Source organism: Corvus moneduloides, chromosome 10, assembly GCF_009650955.1.
Source record: "Corvus moneduloides isolate bCorMon1 chromosome 10, bCorMon1.pri, whole genome shotgun sequence".
NCBI lineage: Eukaryota > Metazoa > Chordata > Aves > Passeriformes > Corvidae > Corvus > Corvus moneduloides.
This window is the reverse complement of record NC_045485.1, coordinates 12,781,682-12,808,118: the sequence shown is the minus strand read 5'-3', so window position 1 is coordinate 12,808,118 and position 26,437 is coordinate 12,781,682. Positions and strand designations below refer to the sequence as shown.

Sequence of the window (26,437 nt, the reverse complement as noted above, 5' to 3'; positions counted from 1 at the left end):
TAAGAAAAGCTGATTTTGTAAATAAGAAACAGGAAGCAGAGACAAAAATCAGAGACCTCAGAAACTCAGAACATACGTACTTTCCTACAGAGACAGTTTCCAGTGCATATATATATCTTCGCTAGTTTCTAGTTTTATTATTATTATTACTACTACTGAGGCTTATTTTTAAAAAGGCTAGAGAAAACTGCGTTTTGCTGTTAAAGGGATGTAAAATTGTATCAACACAAGTCTCAAATGCTTAATTTTCTAGAGCATCTCTTGATAGTTATTCTGGGTCAGCAGGATGATTTTTGCCATCCCAGTGAAATGAGCCATAAACCACTGAAAGCTGTGTTTGCATAAATTCCACAGGGGCTTCTCCAAGCTGAAGCTTGCCAATGTTTTGTGAGTAGAACATGCTCAACATGACAACACAGCAATGAGGAGAATAAATCCTGTGGCTGACCTGTAAAAGATGTACCGATATCTTAGATGTACTGATATCTGACAGGTGAAACATTTAATCAGGAGCTTAAGTAATGTGTTTTATATACATCTGATAAATAGACTGTGGTATTGGGTATTATTTTTTTTCTTTTTCTTCCCCGTAAACGGTTGTTAATTTTAGTATTTGGTGTATTATATGAGGGGCGTGTACATGCTGACTTTGTATTGTCTTTTAAAGTGGCCTCATATTTATATTTTCTTCCAGCAAGAAGAAATTTGATCATTCTGGTTATCTTCTGATATTAAAAGGTCTTTGATATTTTCCTGAATTAGTCATGCAAGACTCAGGAATATCTGTGCTGACAGAGTTCTTTCTGGTTAGAAGTCACATGCTGAAAATTATTCCCAATATCAGAAATATCTAATAGCTTAGAAGCAAGGTGACAACTCAAATTACTGTTTTAGCAAACAAGCAGCATTATCTGACTGAAAGATAAGTAAAAAATTAGATTCAGTTCTGAGACACTTCTCCCCCACAGAAGTTATCTGTAGTTATCTCCCATCATAATAGCTTAGCTAAAGAACTGTTTGCAGATGTGATAATATAAATGCAGACATTGCCTCAGATAAATTTAGCTGGAGATGGAAGTGTTTCTAAACAAAAAATAATAGCAATAATCTCACATTCTGGCTTTGACTGTGTTTTAGCCAATTTCTACTGTACATTTCCCCTTCTGGATTTGTTATTTGTTGGAAAGTTATTGCATTAGCATGTGGGGAAGGTGTACAGCTACCAGCATCATTGTTCAAGAGTTACTTTATTGGAATATGCTTAGAATTTTAGAGCATTTAAAGCAAAATAGAAGTTTTACTCATGTAACTCTGGTAAAAAACAGAGTTAAAAGGCCCGAGAAGACCTGATGTAATTCATCCCTTTGTTCCAAGGAAGGATCAGCAAGAGTATTTGCACTGTTTGATACAGAAATCTCTCCAGCCCAGCTGCCTTAGCCTGCTGTTTTCCCCTGGTGTCTGCAGGCAGTAATTCACCTGCTTCCCTGCAAAGGGACACAGTCCCAGTCAGCACCTACCCCTCCCTGCATGGAGAAATCCACCCAGCAGCTGAGACCTGCGCTTCTCAGCACGTGCTCACACAGCACCTGGGCTACACACACCGTATTTTATGATTTCCTGCTCAGACCTGTTACTAAGGACCTTCAGCACTGAGGATTTAACAAGCTCCAAATGCAGCCTAGGCTGGTGTTTCATCTGCAGGTGGTTCCTTCTAACACCATTTCTCGCCACAAGGCAGAATTCCTCCCCTTGGCCTGCCCACCACAGACATAAAGAGCTGTATCTAAAGCCTTTGTCTCCCAATTACTCAGCCTTTCTTTTCCCAGGCCAGGCCATGGAAAGTTCTCTAAACCTCCTCTGTGCTCTCCTCTGGACTCCCCTAACAATAACAGCCAGTCTAAAATGCTGTACGTCCTGTGAGCTCTTCCAGCTCATCCGTCACAAGCTGACGAATTTTTCTCTCCCCATCCCAGTTATTGTTCACTCCTGTTTGTAACTCACTATTTGGCTTATTCTGCAGAGCTTTGGGCAGCCAGCTGACTCCTTGCCTGCAGCCAGTCTTCCCCCAGTTTAGACTTCTAATCCTATTCTCTTCATCCAAGTGCAAAATAGGGTCTGGTTGTGGGCTGATTTTTGGTTTGTTTGGGTTTTTTTTCTAGAATGTGGTTTCCCTGATTTTACTAAAGTATCAGCCCCTAAGGCATCTCAGAAAAATTCTGTCGTTTTAGGTTTGCTTTGCATCTTTCTTTTGAGGGTTTTGTTACTCATCAGAAAAGCAGCTTCAATCTTTGGCTGCCCCAAATGCAGTCATCTTTCAATGCTGTAATAAATGTTCAATTTCTTCTCTTCTAAATAAGGAAGAGTCATGTTTTGCTCACATGAAGACTAAAAGTAATACAGGAAAAAAAAATAATAAATAAACAGTAAATACTGCTATTCAGCCTCTTCCCTACAGCCTCACCAAGCCTTCCTTCACAAGCCTAAGCATTAGAAGAATTACAGAGCAATTTTTTTTTTATTTTGACTCCCTGACACTCTTCCTAACTTTCACTGAACACCTCACCTTTCAGAAATAATTGGGGCAATTAGCGGGCAAGTTGCAAATATATCCATGCCGATTTTCTGAAAAGAAACTTGGTATTTCACGAGGAAAAAATGTTATTTCACACACAGATGGAAACAAAGAAGGAAATGGGAATTCTAGACAAGATGTTCCTTCACACCATATGCAATATCTCTTGCTTTTGCTGATTAGTCTCATCATTAATGCAAGTACTTAGGACAGCTATGCCCTCCTACCATTATCTGTGACCAATTTCAATGAGATTTTGAGTGAACCATTAAGCTCACCACATGTCAAAAGCTGTTTAATGCAATTCTTTAGGCAATAGCTGAAACATCCTGCTGCCCCCCAGTTACAGAACATGTCTGAATTCCTCTACCACCACCAGGTGTAAGGGCTCAGACACAGCTGCCACAGAACTGGTTTCACTCGGGGCAAAAAAACAAACCCAAAATCAAAGAAGCACTCAAAAAGGAAAAATCTTTCAGCTTGATCAGTTTGGAGCCACTAGGTGTGAAACCACAGCCAAAGTCGTCATTTTGGAGAGAACAGAGAAAACTGCTTATTTCAAAGCAGCTCTTGAGGTTCAGATTATTTGAATCCAGGACTGTCACTTTTCATGTTCGTATCTTAACACAAGGACCATTAGTTTTCTAAATAACACTTGTCCTCACCAAAACAGAAGTTTCTCTCTAAAGGAATTATCTGCAGAAAATACTAGACCTCAGTAATATTGTGAAATTACACCATGGACAGACAGTTCCTACCGTGGACAAGCTTATACCTAAGATGTTTCTGTTCCATTTTTCTGGCTGGGAAGGGAATCTTAAAGCATGATAAAGCAGTGGAGGAAAAGAGCCAGTGAGGGAATCCATGAGTAGTTTAGTCTTAGTTTTATTGATCATGCTGAAAATCCAATTCTCTGCTAGCAAACTTTATTTTAAAGTATAAAAGCAATGAAAAGAGGGTACTTCTGAAAGGTTATGTCATTAGGGAAGAAAAATGGAGAGTAATTCATTAACTCTCAATGCTGCAGTTTTAGCTATGGAACAGCATTTACTGTGCACAGGACTGGCAGTTTAATGCATGCTCGATACTCCACTGCAGAAAAGACTGGGTAATTACAACTTAAATTGTAGCTGTCAGCATCAGGACATACATAAGGTTTCATAAAAGACCTGAGTCTATCTTTATATCTTCTCTGGAGCTTTCAAAAACACCAGTAGGATTTGCAGCTCAAGAAGAAATTCAAAAAAGGCCTCCAAAGGAAAAAATATGCAGCCCATAAGAAAACTACAACAAACTACACATCCCTTCCTCTGAAGCTTTAGCTTTTTAAACTGTTAATGAACATTCAAGTTAAGGAAATAACTACTTATAGACACGATCAAATACAGAACATAAGGTCAATCTTGAATCTACCAAATATAATCTAACCATAATGTTAAAATGATGATATATTTCTAATATCTCTGTGGAGGTATTCAATAAAATATGGAAACATTAAAAAAAAAAAGCTGTTTTCCTTATGTGTGACTCATGGATATTTTAGATTCTTTTTTGGCCCTTATTCCAGTCCTTGTGATTTCCAAAAGGTGTATACATTCAGGGACACAGCAAAAGGAATGATTTATAGTCCAAATTCTTAATTTTCCAGTTCATTACCAAGTCCTCATTTAATTTAGTACCTTATTTTCCTCTGGCCAATGCTTTATCCTTAGTGTTTCCAATTTTATATAAGTACACCACAATACCCACTGAACATTAGAAATAACTATGTGCAATCTTTCTGAAAATCAAATCAGTACAAATAACCCACAGTTTCCTGGTATATAAAAAGAAAAAAGATAAAAACTACACTCAATATCCATTAATCTATTGGAAGAACATATATATTTCTATCCAGGTAATTAAAACCACCCATTTGAGGCTTTAAAGAATACTACATAATTTCAAAAACAATAGGAGTACATTAACATGAATTTTTCTATTTTAGATTTATATTTTAAATATAAAGAATTGTTTGTAGACTAACTGCTGGCTTTCTGGATACATTAGCTCATTAGTAATGTCATTATATCACATTAAACCATATGAACATGTATTTTAAATAGAAGGAACTGGTAAAAGAAATTAAAACATCAACTAGGAAAATTTGACCTTTGTTAATTATTTCAGTACAGAGAGAGCTCATTGATGATAATACTATGCCAGGTAATGTTAGATAAAGGATTATTATGAACCTTGTTATTCAAGTAATTAATTTACTTCAATAGCAACTGCCAATAAATGTCACCACTGCCCTAAAGCGCCACATTCTGGACTTTCACAATATAGTGTGGTGTGTGCACAGATGAAGAATGAGCTCTATAGTCCAGAGTCCTATTTACAGAGAGATTTTCCCCCAAATACATCTATAAATTAATATTTAGTCCTAAAATATTAATGTACTATAAGACTAGAAGCCTGAAAATTACTCAAGAAAAAGCCTTCAAAATCAATATGTAAAAAGAAAAGTATGCGCCAGATATTTGAATTACCATATCCTCCAACAAGAAAAAGGTAATGACCTGGAATATTTTAAGAGATGGTTTAAAAGAAATACAAAGACCACACGACACCAACATAGATGCAGCTGAACAAAAATATAGTGGAAATCTTGTATATTAACAGGAATATAGCAGATAAGATATCTCTTAATACCAGTGACAAGTCTGTTGAATTAATGTAATAATTTAAGGGGAAAGGGGCACTAAAAATTAAGGAGGAATAACCCACAGAGCAAGTCAGGTCTCTCAGAATCCTGTCCATAAGCTAAAATCACAGACTGATACTCATTTTCCATTTCAGTGCATGCTATAGTCAACACCTTAGCAAAATTTAGAGAATGATGCCTTTTCAAAGAGGCAAGGAATTGCCAAATCCCACTCCTGAATCTTGCTATTCCTTATAATGACTCATCATGGACCCAGGACTGAAATACAAGTTCCAAAACCCACTTCTCCTGCAGAAATACTATACAGAAACTCTCTCCCTTTCTTCCATTTATCCTATGGAAGTTCCTGCAAATTGCATTTGCAAATCTCAGCTGTGGCTAATATGCAGCAGTCAGAGGGGAAACTCATGTGGTGTGATCGTTCCAAAACGTACCAAATTATACGCCATGACGACTATTTGGGTTCCATCCATAACCCAATTAAAAATGTAGGTCAAAACCCACCCATATAATATTTTCTTGCTGCAGATATTGATGAACTGCTGGAAATAACCTGCACAAGCTGCAGAAGCTGAATGTGGCAGCTATGCATTCTCTTTACAAATTGCATCTCTGTGATCAAATCCTGAGGGCAGACAGACCTGGATAACCCTGCAGCAATGAGAAAACTTCACACTCACCTACACACCAAGTGGTACTTGCAGCTGGGCTGCCCTGGGGCCAGTGGAGCCCAGCCCAGTGCACTCTGTAAGCTGTGCACAGGGCGGGAGTTCTGTCTCTGATCCCACAGCTATGTATCTCAGCTAACTCTCCTGGGACCCCCATCTGGAGCACTTCCTTCATCCTCTCACTCATTACACCTAAAAGTCAAGACCAGTAAAAAGTTGAAGAGTTCATGCCAACTGCCACCAGTTTCTTTTCTGTCCCCAGTAATGAACAACATTTGTTTTTCCTGATGTGATAGTGAATGGCTCTCTGATGTTTTCTTGTTCTTCACAAATCTCTGGCCCTCTTTTCTCATCACTAGATATCAGCTCCTACTTCCAGCTACTCCATCAGCACATCTGTGTGAACTGATGGTTCAAGCAACACTCAGCATCTTCCATTTCAGACCCTTTCTGTACACACTACAGACCCTCTGCAACAGAGGAGTTTTATGGTTTCATACAAAGTGTGTATTTGACTGATTTTTTTCTTAATGGTAGGAAAATATTTTTTAAAATAAAAGCATTTTCCTGAAATTACTATGCAAATGTGGACTACCAACTGATAGACTTGTTTAATGAGAAACTCCTGAACCTAACTGATATGGCGGCAGAAGGGATGTATGTTTTTAAAAGCTAGTTGAATCAGGGGATAATTTAGGTTTGAAGGAACACAAAATGTTATTTAGGCCAGGTCTTGTTCAAAACAGAGGATATTTGTCACAGCTTTGTCCTGACAAGTTTTAAATACCTCCAAGTTACTGACCTTGTTCCTTTGACATCCATCTCCAAAGCCTGCAGAAGGCTCATTTGCTCAAGAGCTCTTCACAATGACAGACACCTCCAATAATTCCAGTCCTGCCTGTGGTGCCAACGGAGCAGCTCCATCTGTTATGGCTCGGCCCTCCTGATGCAGCCGAAAACCAGAATAAATCTTACTAAATGCAGAATAAATATCTTTTGCACATAAGAAGAAAAAGTTTTGAGATGCTCCCCTAATGAAATCTGCATTAATTACGAAATTAACCCGAGGCTCTCAGCCTCATTCACACCTTGCTATGCTTTCACTTTCTCCTAATCTACACTACTGAACAGAAAACAGAAACAAACTAATCAATAAAACCATGAACTTTGCCTTCACTGCAGGCATGCATAGGAAGAATTCAGATCTATCTTTCAATAAATCAATGTGACTCCACTTGGACAAAATTCTTATATAATCACAATTGAATACATAATATTGGTGACTTTAAAAGACCCATATTATTCCAATATTCATATTTTCCCTATATAAGAAAAAAATTAAGAAAAAATTTGGTCTATTATATCAGTAGAGAAATATTTTCAGTTCAGCTTTCAGATCTGCAGATAGCTTTTCTGACATGTTACTGAAGTGTATGTCTACAATAGCATTTTGGACACTACAGATATCATTTCTAAGAAAGGAATCAAAACTGCTCAGCTTGTCATATTTTAATACTTTTGGGGTATATTAATCTGACTGATAGCACTGTGAAATAGCTGTTTTTTTCTTAGCAGGAATAGACCATTTGTATATATTTATGATTGGCTCCATTCCAAAGCTGCTAAGGTTTTATGTTTCCTCAGTTACTGCCACAGTTATGGTTTATAGGTCTGTTTGGTGAAACTTAGGGAAATACTCTTTCCATATTTTGACTGTTGCTGAAATGCCAAGAAACGTAGAAATTGCTACTCCCATTCATCATCATAAAACTGATATGCCCTGAACCACTTGATATTGTACAGGATGTGACTTCAGTGCTAGCAAAGTGCTTAAAAATGCATTTGATACAGCATTGGCAAGTTGCTGACCAAACACTGACCAAACCCTCTTTGGTGTTTACACCCCAAACAGCATGAAAAAGTACAATGAGAGGATTATATGGGAGGGGAGGAGGAGATACATGCTTGGATAATAAAGGTGAAAGAATCAGTGGGTGAAGAGGAAGAAAAATAAAGACCACTTAAAAACCATTCAAAGAAAATGAGATGATGATGCAAAGAGCAGGACTTTCATGTAGATATGGGAAAAAACAGGGACATACAGATAAGATCAATAAAGCACTGGAAGCAGAGACTACATGGTGAAAGAATAATGTAATCAAGGAAAATATTCAACCAAACAAGTGATCAGTCTGAAGGAATAGATACAGAAAAGCATTCTGTTTAGCAATCTGTGAAATGGGATTTGATAAAGCACATGTAAGGAGTAGTTCATGGAAATGCAGTAATAAAATGAAAGGTTTCTTTTAGTATTGTCTTTATTTTTTTTTAGCAGGCAGAAAGAATTGTATTTTTGAGCTGTTTTGTGGTCAGAGTGAATCCACATGCTAATGATAGCGTGCAGAGGAGTGTACAAGTTTCTTCAAATTTTAGTGAATAAAATAGGGAGCAAACCTCCATTGCTAAATGGCTGAAAAGAAGAAAATATGTAGATAAATCACACCTCTCACCAGTAATATGAACTGGAAGAGAACCCAAATTCCATTTTGCAGGAAAAAAAAAAGAAAATCTTTTATAAATAATGTAAAGAAAAGGATGGGAATCAAGCAAGATTGGGCTTTTAAAATATAATAAAGAATTTCAATTTGTGGATTTCAGTGCTCATAATAGCAAATTTCCTAATAATGTTGGCAGGTGTTGTTTACTACTAGAATCAATACACTTTGTGAGAATTGCAAATGCAAATCTCAAACTCAAGTGTGCTATACAGTGGATTTTTCCTCTAGCACACATTGCACATCTGAGGTTGGAACTTTCTTTTAACTAGTTTAATTACTCAGGCATGGAAAACATTGTGTGTGATAACTTCGTATCTTGAGGATCTACGTGTTTTATCACTTAAGGACATCAGGACTTGTGCTAACTTTCATAATTTCTTTTTAATTAGTAAAACATCATTCTGTGCTTAGAGAGAAAAAAATTAAGTGGCTTTTGTGGGAAAGTAATGAAAGAATATATTTGGCTGAACTCGGAAACATCCACTGAGCTACTGAGCTATGTGATGATTTCAAGTTAAGCAAAACTTACAGCACATCTGGAATTAGATTTCTTAATTATATGATGGTTATTAAAGTTGTAATAGCCAATACTGCGTGCTTGCAAGCAGAGATAAAAAGATCCAAGTTTAATACTATTATCAACATAAAGGAAAACAACCATTATGCTCACTCTTTTTCCTGGAAAGGATAAGATGAATCATGGATATAGAGGTCTCATACCATTTAAACCACTGTTCTCAGATAGGTTCTATCCTACAAAATCCAATTTCTACAGCCCTTTATACATCTTTATTCATAGTTCATATACTCTACAATCCAGTCTGAAAGATTCTTTATTGAATAAATTTCCACTTATACCATTCATATATAACATTATCATTATAGTCTCAATGTTGTCAAGCATTAATTTTACAGATAAGTTTATTTTAAACAAAATCTGACATTACTAACACCACTAAAGAGGTTATATATTCAAATGTTATTTCCTGAAATGACACACTTGTCAAGCCAAAAGTAGCACACCATAAAATTAATTATTCTTCTTACACTGATAAACAGGAAAAAAAAACAAAACTAGGGAGTGACAGCAGCACTACATTCCTATAGACTAACGTAAATAAGCTCATATTCTACCATCCTCCCCCTGTGACTGACTAGAAAAGAAATTAAGATTAATTATTCACAAAAAGTAAGGAGCTATTACTTTCTTAAGAGGATCTCATAAACAAAATTTTATGTGCCTGTAATATTTTTGGATTTGTTCCATCTAGAGCACAATTATCTTTATGGTTACTTTATGGTTACCTGGGAACAACCCAGGCTGCTGGATGTGCTGCTGGTGTAGGGCAAATGACCCATTTCTCAGTGCTCTGCCTGAAGCTACAACGAAATCTGGAACCACCTCCCTTCTGCTTACTAGATCCATTTTGCTGCTTGTGCTATCTCCTTTTTTTTTTTTTTTGAGGATAAATTTCAGATGGAAAGGAAATGAATTCCCACTGCATTATTGCATTTGTTATTCTAGCATGTATTAAAAATTTGCAATAAATATTGTAAGGAGGTAAATGAAATATTGATACAGAATCCAATCTATATCATAAATCTTAGGTTCCTTTTTTTAAATATTATTGTTCTGTGAATGCAGTCAGTGATATTTCTCAGTTCATCAGAGAAACTGCTCTTTGAAATGTAAATGACACTGCAGGGACTGAATATCTTGCTGACAACTATTTTTCTATAATATATCTTGGACATAACGTTTAAAAAACACTAAAATATGGAATGCTGTGTAGATCACCACTTGGTTTACATGACATTTTACATTACACAGAGGTGTTAGATTTTAAAAGGCTGACAAAATATAAATAGGTGTAACATAGAGTTTAAATAGAATTGTTTTATATGAGCAATAGAATTTATAATTTGTAAAGCAAGAAACAATAGCATTTGCAACATACACTGATGCACACTCCCCATTCTCTTGGTTATCTGGCTTCATTTGCTTTTTGTCAGGCAATACGAAAAAAGTTATGACAAAACCTCAAATAAATAAACAATGTGTATCATAGATACCCTTTGGGCAGGCAATACCCACTGGGAGGCTGTGTTACAGGGTTTTAATTACTACTATCATTCTCTGCTCCTTTGGAGTATGGTAGTGGTCTTTGAGATGCTTGGACCAAGAGCAGAGAGAGAAATTGTGAGAGAAGTGTGCAGCAGAGATCATAAAGAGTGTTTGACTTGAGATTAGCTCATTTCATGCACTAAGAAAATAGAACTTCTTCTTGGATTTTAGTCTAGCTTTAATACTTTTGATTAATTTGGCACTGATGGTTTTTGAAAGTGGATGTTCTCCCTTGTGCTATACTTTTGTCCCATTAAAATAGTCCTTTACAGAACTGATGATTATGTTAAGTTCTGTCTTTATGTCTTCTTTTAGCAGAACATCTGAGGCAATTACTGCCTAAAGGCATGATAATCTAAAAGGTCTTTTTCTATTTCAGACATCTCAACTGGTTTTATTTTGTTTAGTCATTATGCCTTCCATTCCTAGAGAATGGGAGCTACTATAAAATTGGCAGCTCCAATGCCAACTTTATACAAAGCTTTCTTTTCTCTCTTGCTTCTGCTATAACTGAATGTGGTTTTGATGAGAACGGTATTTCCACAAACACTGCCTATCAGAAAGCTGCATGTGCATAATAGAATTGCTTGAATTACTATTGCAGGACTTAAATTTTATACAGTCGAGGACCATTTTAATTTCAGTCTTTCAGCTGTTTGGTATTTTTTCTTAAGCAACAACGATAACCTCCCTATAGAGATTGTACTACAGGACAGCCAAAGCTCTATTTTTGCAGAATCTGTAAATGTATTTCTTGGTCTCCTGCCAGCAAATGAATCAAATAGTGTTAAAGCTTACTCAAGTCATTTGATAGACACACATGGCTGCAGTGGGTTTTCAAGCAGGATACAAATGTTTACTTTAGTCTTCAGCTCATCTTGTGTATTCTCCCTCTGCCTTCTTGATTCCATTTCCTTCTTGTTTCTGTGTCTCTCTGTTCCCTCCTGACATCTGTCATTAAAATAATTAGACATAGACACTTTTTTTTTTCCCTGTAAGCCTTCTATTGCTATTTCTGTACTGGGAAGAGTGAGAAGAGTTTAGGAACCAAAGAAAGGTTCTTCCAGAGGATTGGTTCATACTTCAGTGGGATACTGGGCAACACGTGCCTTACATAAGAGAGACCTCGGTGATAGCACAAGTACTTCAGGATTCTAAATATTTCCAGTAGTATCAAGAACAGCATCATGACAGAGATTTAGAGAGTAATCCTGGCTTTACATGGTTCCAGCTTTTTTAGGTAAGAATATGTAACTGAGGAAGTCTATTTCCACACAAAATTTTTTGCAGCTTTGAATAGTTCAAGATCTCTAGTAAAATTCCCCCAACACACCCCCCCCCCCCCTACACCCTACTTGGTGCCTATTTCTCTGTAGCTTGGTTTTCTTTTGTAAGACACATCGGAAATGTGTCTGACTGAAAATAACAAAGTACTTAGTCTTTTATCTGTATTCCCTCTGTCACTTTTCATTACAGAATTCCTTCATTTTAGGATAAAAGGGAGCTGCTTGAAACAGCTGAGGTTAGTTTATAGCATTGTTCTGTTGCTTTTGTCTGCTGCCTGTCTCGTCCTAGGAACTGAACCCATTCATCCTCTCTACATCTATGGGCAAGTTCGAGGTTTCTGCTTTCAGAAGAACCCTGGCGTGTTCCAAATCCACAGAACTTCTGCACAGATACATGTGAAGTGAAAGTCAGTAAAGTGCTCAACAGCAGCTGCAATTTCCTGAGAATCCTTTGCCCAAGGCAATCGTTTGTGGAAGGGTGGACTACATGTGATTTTCTGATAAATAAAAATCTATGTCAATGTCTTGGTACTGCAATTGAAATATTTTCTTTTTGCTAGAGATGACACCCTGTGGTTCTGATTATTCCCTTGTTTCTCTTGCCATTTGTAAATGGGACAGCAATGGTAATGTGGAAAAGCAAAGGTAATGTGGAAAGTTCCCATTACTTAAATCCTAACAGTTAACAAGGCTGGAAATGGGATTTTCTTATTAAAAAAAAAAACCAAACAGCCTCCTGAAAATGAAATCATTTCCCAAAAATGTTTTTATCCATTTTTTTTCCAGTGTGAACTTCCTGATGGAAAATAAAATGAGGCAATATTCTTCTAGAAGGGCAGATCTAATTGATGCAGGTCATAAAGGATATCTCCTTTATATTGATTATGTAAGTTGGGGACATTTCTATAAATAATATTGGTTTTATCAAAATATTTTCTGCGACAGAAAAAATATTTAAATATTTTAATTTCAAAAATTTTGTTAAATCAAAAGAACAAAGAAAAATCACACAAGAAAAAAATGGTCAATTTAAAATTATATCAACACAGAAAAAAAATCAGGGTTTTTTTTTAATTTATGACTCACAGATTGGTCCTCTAAATTGTTTTAGTACTCATAGTAAGAATTATACAGGAGGAGAAAAATAGCCCAGCCCTTCGGTCCTATACCTCCTGGTGCAAGCAATCTAAATTTTTTTGATAATCGAACTTTTTTTCATGTAGCAACTTTAAAAGGACTTTATTAAATGAGATTGTTTCATGCTTCTTTCTTTGGTTTTTATCTGAAATCTGGCCTTGAAAACTAGCAACAGGTGTCGGCATTTCTGATATAGTGCCATGGTCTGCATCTAGAAATTCTGTGAAGATTGCATGAAGCTGGGAGGACATCCTTCCACAATAAAATGCAAAGGAAGAGTATATTACAATTTTCCAGATGAAAGAATATATTTGACACCAAGGAAATGTACTCCTTGATGCTCATTATGAATGACATTTTTAAAATTCAGATGAAAATAATGTGGCTTTTACATAATATTGATCATGAGAGCAAGAAACTTCTGACTGAAGCAGAAGTGGAAGGGCAGAAAGAGGATTTCCAACATGATAATGGATTCTTGTTCTCCTCAGGTGCTGGAGGTGCAAAGTCCTAGTCCCGCAAAAGTCAGTGAAGGAAAAAACTCCCAATTATTTCAATGGAATTTAGATTTAACTGAAGGAATTTCTGCTCTGTGGCTTCTTATATGTGTTAATGTATTAGGACCTAAGAAAAGCTAGGAAAAAATAATTGATTGAAAATTGTATCCAGAGAATGGTCTTGCATTTCATTTTATCTCCAGCATGCTGAATAAAAAACAGGGGAAAAAATTACAAGGCACAGGGAAATTCTCAATTTTCAGCTATGCTGTTTCTTAAAAATTTCCAAAACTTTAAACCATGAGGAAGACAGGAAGACTGTAGCTAAACTGCCCTTTCATGTGCTGAACCAACCCAAATCGAACTGCTTTGTTGAAATCAAGAGTGGGTTTTTTGTTGTTGTTGTCTGTGCACCAGCATGACACTGATCTGCCACTCGCTCAGATGCTGACAGCCTTAATTTTCACTTAGGGCAGGCTGGGAAACTGTGGCTTTCCTCCAAAGCATCGGACACTGGGACAAGGGCAGTTTGGTCAAATATCTTCACATTCATGATAAAACAAACACATGAACCAACAAATCAGAACACAGGTGAAGTGGCTTACTGTTCAGTGACAAAAGGAACAAGCATCTTATTGTATAAAATAAGGACATATCTATTTTCCAATGTTTTTCATAGGGGGAAAAAAGCCAGTAATTAAAAGCTCAGGGAAAACCATTCGGTGTTACAGCACCAAGGTTTCTTTGATTTTCTATTTCACTGAAGATACAGATTTTTGGTCTTCTGGATGGATGGAGAAGGGAAAAACTGAGAATAGGAGTATTTCCAGCGAAAAGAAATGTTTAATTATCTCTTCAGACCAAAAAATTTACCCATATTATGCTATTCTTCAAGATTTACTTGTGTCAGTAAAATATGAGTGGATAACAGTGAGAAGTTTGATTCTTTCCCTGTCAGGTAATCCTGGCTAGAAGGGAGGCACACTGCTAACCCAAGAACAAATGAAGAAGTGGATACAATATTCCTGAGGAGGATTGTCCATATGTGGTTGCCTTAAACGGCTTTCAAGAAAGCACCTTTAGTTATTCATTTTTAGATTGGGAGTTCTTTGCAAAGGTCTCATTCTAGAATATAACACTAATCGCTGGTGTCTTTGTGATAGAAACAGCACTGATGGAAGACTTTGTCTTGGAATTTGAAATTATTTCTGAAGCTGACTATTTTTTTGAAGGAACTGCACTTCACTGAAATTTTTCTACCCTGTAAAAGTTTGATCTTCATGAAACAGATACTGGCCTAAGTCCTACTGAGTTACCTAAATGCAAAGAATCTTGAAATAAATTTAACTGATGATCCCACATTTCAAAGATTTTCAGATGACATGCAATGTAAAGCACAGACGACCTTTATAATTCTGTAAATACCATACAAGTTGACATCTCCACTTATTTGAGTGTGTGTATAGGTGTAAGTATTATACAAAAGCAAAGAGCCCGAAGGGTTCACTTTTCCAGCTGCTGCTCTGAATACACAGACATTAGACATTCAAAAAGTGCCCAGAATTGTGGCTGAGGAAGCAGAGCAAATTAGTATGGGCACACTGGGAGAGAAAGGGCATTTACCCATTGTACTGCAGACCAACAATGCAGGCAAATATAATTTAAATGCGACCATTATTAAAATATGACTACAGCACCAGGATCAGTTCTTAACACTAAGCATATTCCAAACCAGCAAATGCAGAATTCATTTCAACAGAACATTAACAAAATAGTATTATAGAACCCTTTGCAATGCTTTCAATTTGACCATCTAAACAAAATAAAATTCAGATTCATTTTCTATTGCTTTATCTAATCTTAGTTTTATCTGTTATTATTGATGTCATTATAAATGCATATAATGAATACATTAATACTGACACAATATTTCATCTTTTTATTGCAACAGGCAGTGAAAGACACATTGGGCCTTTTCACTGAAGTTGAATATGAATAAAGACTACTACTTCAATATAGAAAGATTAATAAAGATGTAGAATGGTGTCACGTACTAAATCCATATTTTACTATTAATCATACAGCATAAGCTAAGCTGGTTATGGTTGTTCTTGTGTTTTACTATACAGGTATTACCAGGGTAGCTAAAAAGATTTAGAAAAAGCACAGCATTGCTAATTTGGACATAATCATTAACTACTATGGCTTTATTACTATGGTTGAAAAGCCAGACAATAGCCAGGATTTATCATATTTATTAGGAAGAAGCAGTCGTTTCTCTGCTTTTTTGTTAACGCAGTGGTGTTCAGTCAAACAGCACTGAACGGTTTATTGCAAAGGGCGTGGGTACAGGGGCACTGCTTAGAGCTGCCAACCGCAGCTCGGAGCAGGCCCAGGAGAGCAAGAGCATAAAAGTAAGAGCAAGTAGGTAAGAGTGGAGTAAGAGTGAGCGAAGAGGAGGTAAGTAAGAGAGTAAGTGGGTAAGGGAGTAAGTAGAGTGGTAGTGCAGAAGTCCTCGTTACAATACAATAAATCATCTTCTGTACTGAATATTCTAATTGTCACTAACCAATCTAATACAAGATACAAATCCTATAGCATTTACATACAGCCTATAAGAGTTCTTATATTACCATAGAGTGTTACATCTTAACTTCTAAAAACTACTCTTTGGACCCCTTCTGCTGAGCTAGTAGGGTCTGCTCTGACCCTTGGACCTGCCTGCAAGCAGAGGGTATTGTTCAATCAAGAGGGGATTACCTTCAGTCGGCCATACCATTGTTTTCCAGTTGTTCAGTAACTAAGACTTGGTATCTCAAAGGTGGCCTTCATTTCGATGTCGCTTATAGTTTTCATATTCCCAAAATCTTTTGTCAGGCAATCATATTTATAAGGCTTTCCTGTTTCATCTTCCCCAACAGGCGAGGCCAAATTTATCCAGCAGTTTTGTAAGGATTGTCTCAGAGACAACTCAGGTCTTCACAGTATTCAACTTTTAAATGAGGAGAGGAATTGGGAGAATTCTAAAGCAAAAAAATTTTAAAGTAGAATAAACATTTATCCATTTGGGTTTCTGCAAAATAACCTAGATAACATATTTAAAAGAAAGAAAAAAAAAAAAAAAAAGAGGAAAAGATAGAAAATTATGGAGATGATCCAATATCCAATAACTGAAATATTTTCAGAACTTCCAGAATGTTTAATAAGAGCATGTTGCAATTTACACTGAGATGTGGAAAATTCAATACACTTTACACCTCCCAGAATTCTGGAGCTGCCAGCTCTGAAGGAATGGAGCACATAAATTATGTATTTCCTGTTATTCTTGGTCTGCAGCTGATCTTCTACTGAGCAATGAGAAAGAGTTTTAGAGCCCTAGGAGACAGCTGGTGCTGTCTAGCGTGTTTGACTGATTTTGTGAGCAGAGAATGAAAGGCATAAAAAGCAAAATAAGAATCTAAAACTCAAGATGTATTTTCTCCTGAAAGAAATTTTGGAAGGTTACAAAGCTGTGCAAGATGGCAAGATTAAGAGTAATCTATTCTAAAGAATTGTATTATTTGAAAATGAAAAGTCTCAAGTAGATAGGATAGAAATCCAAACGTGCAGTTTTCTCTGCAAATGAACAGGATCATGTTGTTGGTAACTCATAATACTTTGCATTTCAACATCAGTGCCAGAAAGCTAATGACTGTAAAAGATTTGGATCACTTGAGACTGTGGACCTCAAATGTGATGCCATGTAGGATTCAGCTGCAGTTTTGTCAGACTGATGTTCAACTGTTCTTCAACATAACCTGCAGGGGATAATGGTTTTCAATACTGGGTAAGTTTACTGGAGCGGGTACTAAACTCATGGGTGGTTCTGCTCTTCTCAAAGAGCTATTCAGACTGCAATTGGTAGGCCCCATTCTTCTTCTCCAACAAGCAGGCCAGTTGGAGGAAAAAAACATTCCTCCAGCTGCTTTTTCATCCCTCTGCAAACCATTTATTCTCTTTGTAGAGTTTCTCTCTTTAAGCAAAATAAACATCCTAAGCCAGAAATAGACACTGGAAGGGCTTACATCTGATGGTTCCTATTTACAAAGACAAGTCACCAATTCACAGTCATGGCAGCATCCAAATACAAAAAATCGGGCTGAAAATGTGCCTTTTCTCACAGGCTCCCTTAATATGACCTGTAAGAAGGCTAGAGATTAATGCTGAATTTTGACTCAATTGTCATTCAGAGAATCTAAAAGGCAGAATTCCCACAGATGAACTTCCCATAAGTACATTTTGAAATGAAATTCCTTTCTCAAAACAATTCCCTTTCTGACCAGCTCATGACTCCTCCAAGTCACCAAGGGAGTAACTTTTATATCCCTAGCCACAGATGTGGAGTACTGATCAAGTCTCTTGGTCCTGACTCTCCTTCTGCAAGGGCAGCAAGCAACTTGCTTTGCAGATCATCTGGCACATTTGGGAAAGGGTTGTTGTGCCAGGAGATTGAACAGAACCTGTGTCAGTATTTCATGTATCAGAAAAACTTTTCAGGTGGTGTGGGTGGGTGGGAGTGTCCCTTTACCCTTCCTTTTCTCAGCCTCTTAAGCAGACTGGCATGGCCTGAGACAGATGATAACAGTGAAGATTCTTGGGTCTGATAAGTAAACCCCTGTCAGATATGAGGGTTCAACACCAACGCATTTTACAAGGACTCAGTAAGACGATACAGAAATTAAACCTCTGCATCCCCTCAACTAACAGGTTTTAAAGATGAAGACATTGTAATTATTCCACCAACAACAGAAGTTCCAGCAAACTCATACAACCTCTATGTGTAACAGTTAATTTGGCAGAAACTCCTCAAAAAATGTCCCAGCTTGAAAAGTAATTTCCAGAACTCCAGAAAATGAGACAGAGACTGCTGCTTCTATTCAGCCCTGAATAGAGCTAAAATGTATAAATCATGGTTCATGAAAGAAATATGGGGAGGAGAATTTCACTGTACCACAGATGTGGAATCCTGGGAAGATAGCCTTCAAAAGTTCCACATATTGCTATCACAGTGAGAAAATTCCAGTGGAAAGCAATTTCACACTCTTTATAGGCCACTGTAATCAGCCAGAAAATGAATTAGCATAGCCCAGAGGACAAGGTACTATCAAACATGGTCTTGATCCAGTGGAACACTTAATCTTATGCTTAATATTTAGCACCTGAGCTGTTCCATTAAGTCACATATGCACAAATCAAACTTGTCCTGGCACTAAAAATAACTGAAATAATTTCTAGCAAGTTGTCTGTTGTATCCACTGTTTTGTTCTATTCATGTTGCCCAAGACAATACTCATTTTTCAAGCTATCTTAAATTACTTAGCATATACTTGCCTATTTCTGCCACTAGTGCTTGGGCTGAATGCCATTCACAGTTCAGGAAGTCGTTATGAAAATGTTGATCCATCATATAATATTTTAAAATAATGAAGCATACTTTCTTTTCAATGACAAGTAGAGTATAAATTTTAGAATAAAGTTTCTGTTCTGCATATGTTATCAGGTTCAAAATTCTCTAATATCTAGCTGACATTTTCTTTTTCTGAAAAAAAATTCCTTAGTCATTACACATATTTTGAAAAGTGGCATAAAGGCAATCAAAGCATAATAATTTTCTTTTATCTGGGCAGCTATTCAGATGCATTTATTTTTTTCAAATACTATTTACAACATTTTTCATATGCTATTAGTTAATATACCAAAAAACAAAACAAATTTCAGAGGCAAATTATGAAAAGAAATGCTCTTTAATATGCAGTACAGTCCCAAAATCAGAAAAACAAAGAAATATTGACAACTGAGCATGAAATAAAACTTAGAAATCTGAAAACAAACTTCAAAGTTTCAATATAGCTAGATAAAATGCCAGTTTGAAATATGAATAGGAGGAAAAATAAGATCAGACAGTCCTAGGACTTGCTTGAGAATCATTGAGCTTTAATCAGTAACTCGTATCATCCACAGAAGCTAGACTAATAACTTTCAGATAAAATAGTGTTATAGTACAGAGAGGTCAACCTTCCTCTACATGGAGTTAAGGACATTTTGATTCTACCTAGGGTGATTCAAGTCTTCTGAACAATTTAATCTGGTTGCTCCAAGGGGCAGAGCCTTGACAAGGGGAAGGTAAAATGAGAACAGAAATGACAGAGGAGAAAGGAAGACAAGCCCAAAGAAGCAGGACTGTGGCAGGGTGGGAAGTGAGGAGTGTTCTTGGCACTGATGCACCTGGACAAAATACCAGCTACCACTAATACAGATGATTCCTTATTACATTGCTGTACAAAATTCTGTCAGGACACCTATAGGAAATGAATTAAAGCTGCAAAATTATGCTACCAAAATGTCACTATTTGCATTCAAATTCACCTGTTACTTCTAATAGCATAATTTCATATTTAAAATATGCATATTTAGTGTATGTACTAAAATGGTGAATAATACCAATACACATTTTTCCTGTTTACTTTCTATTATTTCATAATCCCCTTCCAAAACTGGCATTTAAAGATCTACATTTTAATGAGATTTCAGATTGCTGATTTCTTCTAAATTGAAGTTCAGAGTTTGCACATATTATGAATTAACTAAAACATTGACCTACATTACCTTATCAGAAAAAAAAAAAACAAACCACCTAAAATATCTTTATCTAAAATATACAAGGAAAGCCAAACCAGTTCCAGTTGTTGTAATCAATTTCCATTTGCAGTGGGATTACAAAACGTTATTTAAGAGACTGCAGCATACATTCATCCCACAGATGGGAACTAAGGGGCTCTTTCAGCAGAGTACTCAGGGAAATATTTCTCTTCATGCTTGCCAGGTTTGTTAAATGTGGACTTATATGTAAACTCTAATGGTATTATTTCTGACTTCCCAGTCTCATATTCCCATAGAAGGCAGCAAGAAGACAAAAATAAATTCTTTCAGATTAATAAAAATTGTATCAAAATGAATATAGCCCTTGTCTTACAGGTTTGCTATGCATATACTTGATCTAACTGAAAAGAGTTTTTGACATTAAAAAGCCCCTCATATTCTAATGAATTTTGTATTAATTCCTTTCTTTAAGTAATTCACACTAAAGCCTTTAGAACTATGAATATTAGAAAAGATGTATAGTTTTAAAAAAATATGAGGTAAAGAGATGAAATCACAAATATCTTATATTGGGTTTTTTTTGCAACAGACAATAAGATGTTTCTGGATACACACACTTGTGTTACTGCTTTAAAAAATTAATAAAAGACATATTTGCATGCTAAGAAAAAGACTATTTCTCCCTCCTCTCATAAAAGTTCGCAGTTCATCTCACTTTTAACAAGTAAATGGTGAAATAATTTTTTGCTGATAGCGATACTGTCACTGCTGTTTGCATTGCTAGTTTGCAGATTGAGTGACCAACAACATTTACCATCTCTTTTAGCAAAAAAGCAATGAGTTCCATTTTTATGCTGTTTCTCTCTCAGGGTTCATTCCTTAGGCCACTCCAGCATCCCCAATATACACCACAGAGACTCAGAAAAGCCAACCTACATCTGAATACTCTGAAGATTTCTGTATTTTTAAGCATTCACTCATAAAATGCATTGGAATCGCCTTCACAACTCATCATTTTGGTAACTGTAGTCAAGTGGAGACATTAAGTTGCTTTTTTCAAAACCAGAACACTTTGGCAGCCCACTCCAGACAATCAGTAAAGGAATTAACATTGGAGGGCTCACAAATGAGATCTTATTGTACTATGCACTGCAGACCTATAAACCTTATCTAAAAAATACATCTGAAAGAAGAATTTATAGAAGAAAAGAAAAATCTGAATATACAGGAAACCAAGTCAGAATGCACATCACCTAATAATTTCAAATATATTTTACTGCAAACAAATGTGACAGCAGTGCACCTGCACTGGTACCAAGCATGAGAAATGCTCACTCTCAATTGCTGACACAAAAAGTCCCCTTGCCCCGGTTCCAGACCAGTATTTTTGCTAAGGGTATCTACAGTATCTTGCTATTCAAGGAAAATATGTCAACACTTTAAGGCAAGAGGTAAAAATCCTAAAAGACATCAGAATCTGAAAGCACATACCAAGAGCTAGACTCATGTCTTGTCAGTGTTGGTTGCCCTCATTCTGTTTTGCTTGGCCAGACACAGAAATCTCCAGTGACAGAAGCAGCTGCCTTTGAAGATCTGCTGGGGGCAGGTTTGTGATGTGATACACAAACGGCCATGGTACAAAACACGACCTTTAGCTACTTGGTAATATGACCAAATATAGCCAGAATGCTAATTACTACCTGCAGACTGGTCCCACTTCTAAACCAGCTTCCGGCTTAAATATATGCAAACCTGAGATCTATTTCTAACAGACTGATTTTAATTTGGAGTCTGACCATGGCAGAGACTTCATCTCTTCTCAAGAACTTTAACCTCCTGTGACAAAATTGAACACGTTTGCTGACAGAATGGTTTCTGTGAAGGACTCTTGAGATGAACAAACACATGAGGTTTTACTGGAATGACCTGATTACAGAAGGATGCTGATAAATTTTTTGGCTGGGATTTTAGAGCATGAGAAACACTGAGTATGCCTAATCTCCAAATATTTTAGCTATGTATAATGGAAACATAGTTGGGTCTGCATTGGGCTGTCTTGAAATAATTGCATTTGAAGCAATCAAGTCTTTAAAAGGAAAATGAAAGTCAGCAATGAAATTCTCAGTTGAAAGGTCAGATAAGTGAAGCACTTACAATCACAGCAAGAGGTCTACAGACTGCTAGGCAATAGTGTAAACATGAAAGAGAAATCTGGAGATTCAGAGAGGAGCCTGGGAGACCACTTTTGCCACTGATTTTTTCTGCTAAGACAATGGGATCAGAGCAGTAGCTTCAGAGAATAAGTTATACCCAGTAACCATGGATACCCAGGAAAAAAAAAAAAGGGATAAGAAGGAAACATTTGCTGAACTCAAGTCTGAATTTGACTTTGAACATGAAGAAGCAGAGAAATCTATTCCACAGCTCAGAACAGCCAGACAAACAAATGAACTTGAAGAAAAGGTGAAGAGGGGCTTGAAAGCATTTTAGGATTTTACTTATCCTTACCGTGTTAAAAGAGGGAAAGTTGCCACAATGTTTCCATGCTGAATTGACTTGCAGAAACATAAGAGAAATGAAAAAGAGATGAATAAGTAGAATTACTGTTCAGCTAGTTACTGACTGATATCTTTTTTCTTCCTTTCTACAGTTTCAGTTTCTTCTTAACAGCTGAATGAAATCTAGCCACAAATTCTGAAAATCATTCACATGGCACCAAGGGCCACACTTGAGTAAAATATTATATTGACCACGTAATATGAGAGTGAGTATTAGGTTGTAAAATGTGTTTTGCAAGTTCTGAAAACCAGACCCAAAAACTCTTGCAATAAAAAAAATGTTGGGGAATTTAATTTTTGGAGCATGTTAACAAAAGTAGTGGAAGCAATAGAGAGAACTCAGTCCTGCAATGTAGACTAACCAGTTAAGAAATACATTAAATTGGAATATTCTTATTTGTTATAATAAGACGTTTCACCTGCAACTTTACTTTCAAGATTTTATTGGGGTTTTTTTATTGAAACTCAAGGAACTTATTGGACAAGTATTCACAAGCTGCCTGCACAAATTTACGACAACTCAACTGTTCAGGGAAATTAGAGCAAGGCAGAAGTGCAACTGCTCAAGAAGAGTGGGGAGAGAAATAAAAAGATATGTGCTTATTTCTTATTCAGCACTCTCAGCATTAAACTTCCTCATAAAAAATATCTCTCCTTACAAATGCAAAAGGAACACAGCAAGATAAACTCTGGAGAAAGCCCCCTTAGAACAATATGTTAAATCAGTCTGTGTAATTTTTATACTCACTGTATCAGTACAGAAAAAGATTATCTGAGCAATCTGAGAATTCCAGAAGGTTAAACAAAGTTGTTTCTGTACAAAAGTGCAAGCAAAATTTTTAACAGATTCACATTCCTATGTCATTTCTTCCCAGGGATCCTCAGACTATAAAACTGTAAACTGGGAGGAACTTGTCAATTCTTTTGTCAAAGAAAGATTATAAAAAAAGTGGAAAAAAGAAAAAGTAAACATATTTTAATATTTTAACTTTTTCCCTTGCAGTCGAGTTCAGATAGCAGTTATCATAGACATCTGATTTAGCAATCCATATAATTAAATAATATATTTCAAGATATTAAAATTTATTATTTTTTATGTTAAACTTGAGAGGGGATTATTTTTCATTTTTTCATTCTAGGGTTTTTTTTTCCCCTTTATGGTTCAAAAATAAAAACATGTTAAAGATAGCGATATTTCCTTTCGTTTTTATGAAAAATAAAGTTATCAAAATAATTAGGTGATTCTACGAGCTGGTTGATGAAAACTAAAGATGTTAAGGCTAAAAATAATGAAATTCAATAGTAAAATTGCTACTCAGAAATTATTACATGAATATGTCTTTGAAAGGAGTACATACAATTTTCTCAGAAGAATAAGATTTTTTTATATTGTTTTTTGTCCCTGATTTGTCCTTCTGGAAAATGTTCATAATTTCACTGAAAATCATATCCTTTTATAAAATGCTTCAATAGCTTAGAGCAACATTTGCATGTTCTATTTAATTCTCTGGCTTCCTCACAGCAATTTCTGTTGAGGTAAATTACATTTCCAGTGAACTACACAGGTTTAGTCTTCACAATCTTTAAGCTTTTTCAATAATGTTACACTTAGAATGACATACTTGAAAAATATTAGAACAGGGTGCCATAAGAAATTTCATTCCATGTGAAGAAACAATAAGATGATGTGGGGTTTTTTTGGCTCTGCTCCTGAACAGCACTGATGTCAGTATTTAATACTATATTGCAAACCCAAAGTGAGATTGAAAACCCAATTGTTATGGAAATTGGCATTAAATTTTCCACTTTTTGTCTGAGAAAGTCTTATCAAACAAAAATAAATGGCACATAAGGCAGATATCTTTCTTTCCCCTCCTGCTTGAATATGACAATCCAAAAGTAAAAACCCACTCCCACTGTGCCCTGAACATAAGTGCTTATCAGCAACCCTGCAGTACAAAACATGTCTATGGATAGAAAACAAGACGTCCACAGAATCTGAAACACCACTGGACATTACTAACAAAAATGCACTGAAATAGAGTCTAAGGATCCCGATTATGAAACTGAACCTTACTATGCTGGTCCTTGCACAAGAAACAATCAAGCTTGACAAATATAGACTTTTAAAGTGAATATTTGCATTGTGGTGGTTCCCACACTTTGTACTTACAGCTTCATCCTGTACTTACAGGAACACTGGAGGTGGTGTAACAAGATAGTGGAGCAGACCTATATTTTGTGAAGCAATCTACCATGAAATCTACTTGCTAGGTTTATTTTTTGCTGCTCTAAGCTATATTGAAAAGTGTTTTTTCTATATCAATGTGTAGCATAAGAACTGGGAAGAACAGACTTGGCTTTGAATCCCCTTCTTTCCTCACCCCTTTGTTGCACAAAGTGCAGCCAAGCTGTTTATTTGAACCCCAAGCCCTTTGGACAGTCTCAGCTCGACAAACAGATATGATATATGGGTACTCACACTCCTTCTCATCTGTTGCTATGGCATTTTGCCTGCTCACAAGGTGACTGGACAATTTTGCAATGAAAGTCAGCACTGAAGATCAAAAGCTCTCCTGTGGAACAGTGCTGCCTCTGCCATCTGTTTTGCATGATGCTTGACAGGTCCTGGGAAGAATGGATGAGAAGGCAACACCATGTCATGCTTTTACCTATTTTTCCTCACTAGCTGACATTTTGTCCCACCTTTCTTCCACCTGCTACTTGAAAAAATGCAGAGAAAAAAACAAACTTCAGAACAGAAGAGAAAAAACCAATCATCCTCCTGTAACTGAAGAAATTCGCAGAAGTTCCCAGGCAGAGGCTAGCAGATATCATCACACAAGTAACAGCTGCCAGCATGCTTGGGGAAGCAATAAAACAATAAAAAATACCAGAAAACCTACGAGTTTCCAGCAATAGATGGTGAGTTGTGTGCTGATACCCTGTTGTTAACACACACTAAATAATGTTAAATAGTCATGCAGAAAAAAATCATTTGCAACCAAAAGCAATATTTCTGAAAGAAAAGCATTAGGGGAAAAGTTGACAACATTCAGCAGATTCTTACAATCAGATTTCCTGGAAGACAGTGTTGAAATACTTTTAAGGAATTTTTAAAAGGACCAATGAATGGCAAAACATTAGACTAAATTAAATGTCAATTTACTGAGAATGTGTCAGTCAACTCTAAATTCAGGTACATAAGCAGTTGTCAAATGTTTGCTTCTTATCCATTACTGTAAAAAGATAGAAAGAATATATTACCCTCCATTAAAAGATGGAAAATGGGTTGTCTAAAATTCAAGTTTTGTATATTCTAGTTCTTCTTTCTTACTGAGTAGGACAAAAATCCACAGATTTCTTTTCCTGTTTTACAGCTCTTACTGTATTCTGCTATATTAAAGACAAATAAGTATGAACATTTGTATAATATCTCATTTGTCTGCATATAAGAATATTACAGAGACATCCAATTCAATTTGGAAGGCCTTCAACAACAACAGCTTCTCTGAGTATACTCTAAACCACAACTGATGAAGATTTCCTATTTATCATTCCTGACCCTCTCAGATTTCCAAATGTTCTCTCTGTAGGGACTGTAATGAAGACAGAAATATTTTTCTCACCACAGGCAGTCCCATCGTTCCACCTCCCTAGGTGAGAGTGCTCTTATGTTACTGAAGGATT

At 36.2% G+C, this 26,437-nt stretch overlaps 1 long non-coding RNA gene across 8 annotated transcripts in view; it reads right to left on the bottom strand.

Annotated features, from left to right (window-relative positions):
* LOC116448550 overlaps positions 1–26,437 on the bottom strand; it is a 436,138-nt gene that overhangs the window by 87,296 nt on the left and 322,405 nt on the right. For 2 of the 8 annotated variants that reach the window (XR_004242005.1, XR_004242007.1), the window contains exon 6: positions 6,750–6,890. The exons of 5 other annotated variants lie outside the window; for them this stretch is intronic. This is a non-coding gene — a long non-coding RNA (uncharacterized LOC116448550). Of the gene's footprint in view, positions 1–6,749; positions 6,891–25,229; positions 25,376–26,437 lie in introns of all 8 variants that reach the window. One more of the 8 variants, XR_004242008.1, reaches the window with a different exon arrangement.